This window comes from Coregonus clupeaformis, chromosome 29 (assembly GCF_020615455.1).
Source record: "Coregonus clupeaformis isolate EN_2021a chromosome 29, ASM2061545v1, whole genome shotgun sequence".
NCBI lineage: Eukaryota > Metazoa > Chordata > Actinopteri > Salmoniformes > Salmonidae > Coregonus > Coregonus clupeaformis.
Genome location: NC_059220.1, coordinates 53480448 through 53486634, shown reverse-complemented (window position 1 = coordinate 53486634; position 6187 = coordinate 53480448).

Genomic DNA, 6187 nt, shown 5'->3' with positions numbered 1-6187 from the left:
AATGACGGCCTACACCGGCCAAACCCGGATGACGCTGAGCCAATTGTGCGCCGCACTATGGGACTCCCAATCACGGCCGGTTGTGATACAGCCTGGAATCGAACCAGGGGGTCTGTAGTGACGCCTCAAGCACTGAGATGCAGTGCCTTAGACCACTGCGCCACTCGGGAGCCCACGCTGCGCCACTCGGGAGCCTGGTCTCAGATCTGTTTGTGCTGTAGCCAACTACTATGGTTGAAGTCAGTGGTGTAATGGAGGATAAACACTTGTAGAGTTGTTGCATTTACACACAAAGTTTTTTATTTTCCGCAAGCGTTATAAAAAAGTCCATTTTATTCCTTTTAAATCGATAAGGGAGAATATACAAGTGCACACTTAGGAAAAAAGTATGTAATCAGAATGTTGCCAAATAGTTTTCATGATGGTGGCAACCACAGGGGGCACTTTCGTATCAAATAATTTACAACTGATTCATTGACTATGAAATAATTTACAAATAGAAGCACATGCATTCAGCGTCTTTCATCGTACCATGCCATTGGTACGTAACCATTGAATAATTTGTCAGAGGAATTTGATCTATGGAAACCATATTTCACTTACAGTAACTGTGCCAGATAAGTCACATGCAACTGTGTGAATACAGCCTATCCAGGCAGGCCACTACCCTGAGTTCTCAACTTTCCCATGTTTTTATGATGGCCAATTTGGAATGGATTACACGTGTTTATGACTAACACGAAGTTAACAAATCTTGATTTCCTCCATGACTGAGTACAAAGACGGCGCGGAATGAAGAGTTACGCCAACACATCGGCTGTATTTCATAGTGGCCGCTGAGGCACAACTACTCTGATTTAGTTCCCCCCTAAATCAGGGAAGGAATGCTGCGCCGCTAGATCACCTATCACGCCACATATCCATCTCCCTGTTAGCAAACAAGCTGCCGAATAAGCACAATAAGTGCTAAGTGGTGCTAAAGTCAAAGAATCAGTGATTTGTTGTTTTGGCAGCTCTGGCCGGTAAAAGTCTTAATGAATGAGGACAGTGGGAGAAGGAAGGCAGAGCAGGGGAAATGATCACAGCTATTATCATTAGCATCTATTTAATTAATTTTACCTTTATTTAAGCAGGGTCACTTTCACAAGGGAGCCCTGCATATACAGTTTCATAAGACAAATACAATATAAAACAAGTAAAATACAGCACAACACAAATATTCAAGAAGGTGGTCCCCAATCATTATTTTAAATAGCCCGAGCGGCACCAGAACATCCAATTGTAATGTATTTTGTAGTTGATTCCAGCATTGAGGTGCTTTTAAACTAAAAGTGGATATACCTAGTCTGGTGGAGACCCGAGGAACTTCGAGAGTTAACCAACCTTGTGAATGAGTTTGGTATCTCATGAGGCCATGTTATGTTTTGGATCACAGTGCCATGGCCCAGTAAGTGCAATACCTGTACTCTGTCTGCTTGGTAAGAATAGTGCGCCTCATCAGTGTTGTTCCTTTCATTTTGATCATTGCGGATGATGCTGGGAGTCATGGGGTATGTGTGTGTGCGTTGGGAGGGTGGGGGTGTTCGTTGATTAGAGGGCAGGGGCTTTCTCTGTATGAAGCAGGAACTGTAAAAGTTGGGAGTGCAGGTCTTGTACATACTGGGCCGTGGCACTGTGATCCAAAACATGGCTTCTACAACTAAATCTGGGCTAGGATGTTTTCAAACAATGACCTGTAGGACCTGTATGTCAAATGAGTAATTTATCACTGATGATATGAAGCCGTATGTGGAGAGACACTCAACAAACATGATGGCCTTACAGCCAACGTGTTTGTTGAGTTGTTGCCTCTCCTGCATTTGATAGTTTGTGTATACAACAAAGTAAGTAGATAAGTAGCCTTGAGCTGGAATGGTGAGTGCCAAGCAGAGATGCATGGGGTCCCATTTTTACAGTGTTTGGTATGATTCAGCCAGATATCGAACTTCCAATCTCAGGGCGGACACTAACCACAAGGCCACTAAGTTGGTGTACGTATATAAAATACCATATTGTAAAACGGAAGTTCACTAACAGTGGTTTGATGGTGTCATGATTCTATCCCAGATATATATAATATAGATAGATCTAATATTGCACCCACGTGTGGACGCTAGTGGAATGCTCTACATGGAGTGACAGCTGGATGGACAGCAACAGAGACGGCTCCTGTATTTCTCTAGTGTCTTCTCCTCCCTCCATATCAATCATCTTCAACCTGGGGTTTGGATCCTTACAGAGGCTCCTGACGAGGGTAATAAATCACACTAACAATGCTTTGAATTATCTTTCTTTATCTACGTCCCAAATTCACGAGGGGAGGAGGAGGTTAGAACAGCAAGATCTGGAATCGTCTATCTCAATTATCCAGATTTTACAGTGACATACCAAGACACATATACGGAACTGCATAGGAATAAAATGGAACAAGACAAAAGGAAGTCAATGAATACAGTAGTTAGTCTGTATTTGACATACATGGTACTTTACAGACTGTCGACACACACTATAGAGTCGATGAGACTTCAAATCCCTATGGTAATAAGACTTTGGGCGCCTGTGTAGCCGATGTGGAATGGCTACCTAGCTAGTTGTGTGCGCGCTAGCAGCGTCCATCCGTGATCACTGGTCTGTGACCTAAAAGTTGTTGTTTCCCTTGCTCTTCTTGTGGGAAAGAATAATGGTAAGAATAACAGAATATTGCTGGTTCAAGCCCAGTGAGGAATGGACAAAATCGACACTTAAACCTGTACATATCACGTCGAGACAAGTACAAGTCAAGACATGCCAAAAAAGAGCAGTGAAGAGTGTACGAGAGAGCAGGGTAAGACGTAGGCATGTGTGAGAGGAGAGCAATATACGGACAATGCGCAGATGCAAGTGGGCAAAGAGAGGGGAATGCACCTGAATGACAGGTAGGCATTGGGCGACCCCACAGCAGAGTTAAGGCGCAGTGAGGTGAACTTATACTGCCACAATTACCTCTAATTAGGTCATCTGTCGCAAACATGCCTGGATGTTCACACACACACACAAACACCCACATTCATATGACTTGATTGGGAATGATTGGGCTGGAAGAGGGCAAGAGGACTTAGACTGCAGTACTGGCATTCGGGGGTGAGTTTGGAGTGATTAGAAAGCACCCCCCCCCCCCAACTCGAGGTGAAGAGACCATCCGAGTGCATGAGACAATGAGAGAGTGCATGCCAATCAAACCAAAAGATGGAGATGGCACATGGTTGGCATAAAAATGTAAAGTCCCTATATTTGGGGGGTGGGGGGGGGGGGGGTAGAAGGATTGCTTCATACTATTCCAGGTATTCCTTAAAGAGATATGGTTTCAAGTGTCTCCGGAAGGTGGTCAGTGACTCCGCTGTCCTGGCGTCGTGGAGGAGCTTGTTCCACCATTGGTGTGCCAGAGCAGCAAATAGCTTTGACTGGGCTGAGCGGGAACTGTGCTTCTGTAGAGGTAGGGGAGCTAGCAGGCCAGAGGTGGATGAACGTAGTGCCCTCGTTTGGGTGTAGGGTCTGATCAGAGCCTGAAGGTAAGGAGGTGCCGTTCCCCTCACAGCTCCATAGGCAAGCATCATGGTCTTGTAGTAGATGCAAGCCTCAACTGGAGGCCAGTGGAGTGTGCGGAGGAGCGGGGTAACATGAGAGAACTTGGGAAGGTCGAACACCAGACGGGCTGCGGCGTTCTGGATATGTTGTAGGGGTTTAATGGCACAGGCAGGGAGCCCAGCCAACAGCGAGTTGCAGTAATCCAGACGGGAGATGACAAGTGCCTGGATTAGGACCTGTGCCGCTTTCTGTGTAAGGTAGGGTCGTACTCTGCGAATGTTGTAGAGCATGAACCTGCAGGATCGGGTCACCACTATAAACCACAGAAAGATAATTGGAATAATATTGTAGCATGTTTAATTTCTTCCCCCTGTATTTGTCATTCTGTTTTTCTTTTCATTCATTAAATGACCGATCAATCAGTCGGCTGAGAGAAAATAATACAATAAAAAAAAGGAGAATGTATAATGGCATAAGATATAAATAATCACATTCCGCTCTTGGCTCCAATTGCATTTCTTAAGTGAACAGTCGGGCGGGGCCCCTAAATTGCTTTAGTTGCTCAGCGCACGGCACCATCACGCTCCTCGCTGCTATTATTATCTCGCTGAATGATTCTGAAATGCTCCGACGTGGATTTTTTTTATGTTCGACGGGCTCAAGGCAGGCCCCTCATTTTTCCACGACCATATAGCCATCCCTTTGTCTCTGCAAGGCTCAATATCTGCTAATACTGTAGATGCTCTGCCTACACTGAATTACAGGCAATATCAGTATAATTGTGCAACTCAATATTAGGAAGGTGTTCCTAATGTTTGGTATATGCAGTGTACAGCATATAGCATTTGCAAAGTCATCAACAGCTATCGTTTCAATTATACCCAGGGTTCAACTAAAAATAGTCAATACATATAGGCCTAGGGTTTCAAGCTTTGGTTGATTTCAAATGTATTCTTCAAGTTAATCATTAATATGTTAGATTCACGTCTCCATCTCAACCAAAAATCAAAGTTAAAGAATAGGACTAAATCAAGATAAGATTAGATTAAGTCCTATTCTTTAAATTTGATTTTTGGTTGAGATGGAGACCTGAATCCAACATATCAATTATACATTTTGAATTGTGTTTGGTTGTCAACGCAACCAAATATCAACATTTGAAGGAGATGTATCTTCTGCTCGGATAGTTCCATCTGTGCCACTGACTTAGGTTGGCTTTAATTCCAGTTTGTCTACAAATTAATAATTGATATGTTGGATTCACGTATCCATCTCAACCAAAAATCTCCTAGGGGGAAACTCGTCGATGCCTGGTGTCAGACGGAGTCTACATCACACGACAGTGGCTCTCTCTACTGGATGTGCCAGGTCTCGACGGGTCCTCCGAAATGGTAAGAAGGAGGCCATACCGAAGGAAGGCTGTGAAGCAGGAGGATATGCTGAGGATGTCTGTCCGGTAGTAACCTCTAACTACCTCCAACCCTCCCATGTGCTGCCCTCCTGGCAGCTTTATGGGCCCCGTATGGCTGGTGAGCAATCAGCCCCTTGATTACTCATCAGCCTCAATCAGACCCAATTTGTCCTGACCGGAAGACCCGTCGAGACCTGGCACGTCCAGCAGAGGGAGCCACCACCGCGAGATGTAGACTCTGTCTGTCACCAGGCCTCGACGAGTCTCCCCCTGGTGGCTTGTCCGCGGTATTCCTTTGGAATTTGGTTGTGCTTTTAGATGGTTGAAAGCATAGTGATAACACATTGGGAATTCAACAACTCTGGCTGTCTTTTTGAGTGGGTGAATAAACGTCAAAATCTCATTGATCAGTGTCTCAACCAAATATTACCCACATTTCCATGTTGAAATTATGTGGTGTGGCCAGTGGGTAGGTACTGAAGTGCCCAAAGAGTTTTGTCATGTTATGTTGTGAAGATGGCTGTCTATCTAAGTGCACCGGGCCATGTAAAACGAACTGGCCTACTCACACGAATCTAGCATGGAGTTTGGGGATGGAATAAGCTTGCTAGCAAGCTACAACAACTCCATCAACAAAATACTGCATGTTTTGCAGAAATAAATGATCAAATACCAATCGGATTAATGTCATTGTTTATCTCAATGTAAAGGTGTTGGATCTTAATATGACCCATTTTGTCACAGGAGGAAAATAATCCTGCATCATGAGGATTTGAATGAATATTGAATGTTAAGAATTGCCGCCAGGGGGCAGTTGGAAGCGGTGTTTCAAATCAAATTTTATTGGTCACATTCACATATTTAGCAGATGTTATTGCGGATGTAGCGAAACGCTTGTGTTCCTAGCTTCAACAGTGCAGTAGTATCTAACAATTCACAACAATAAACAACAAATCTAAAAGTAAAATAATGGAATTAAGAAATATATAAATATTAGGACTAGCAATGTCGGAGTGGCATTGACTAAAATAAAGTAGAATAGAATACAGTATATAAATATGAGATGAGTAAAGCCGTATGTAAACATTATTAAAGTGACTAGTGTACCATTAGTAAAGTGGCCAGTGATTCCATGTCTATGTATATAGAGCAGCAGCCTCTAAGATGCAGGGT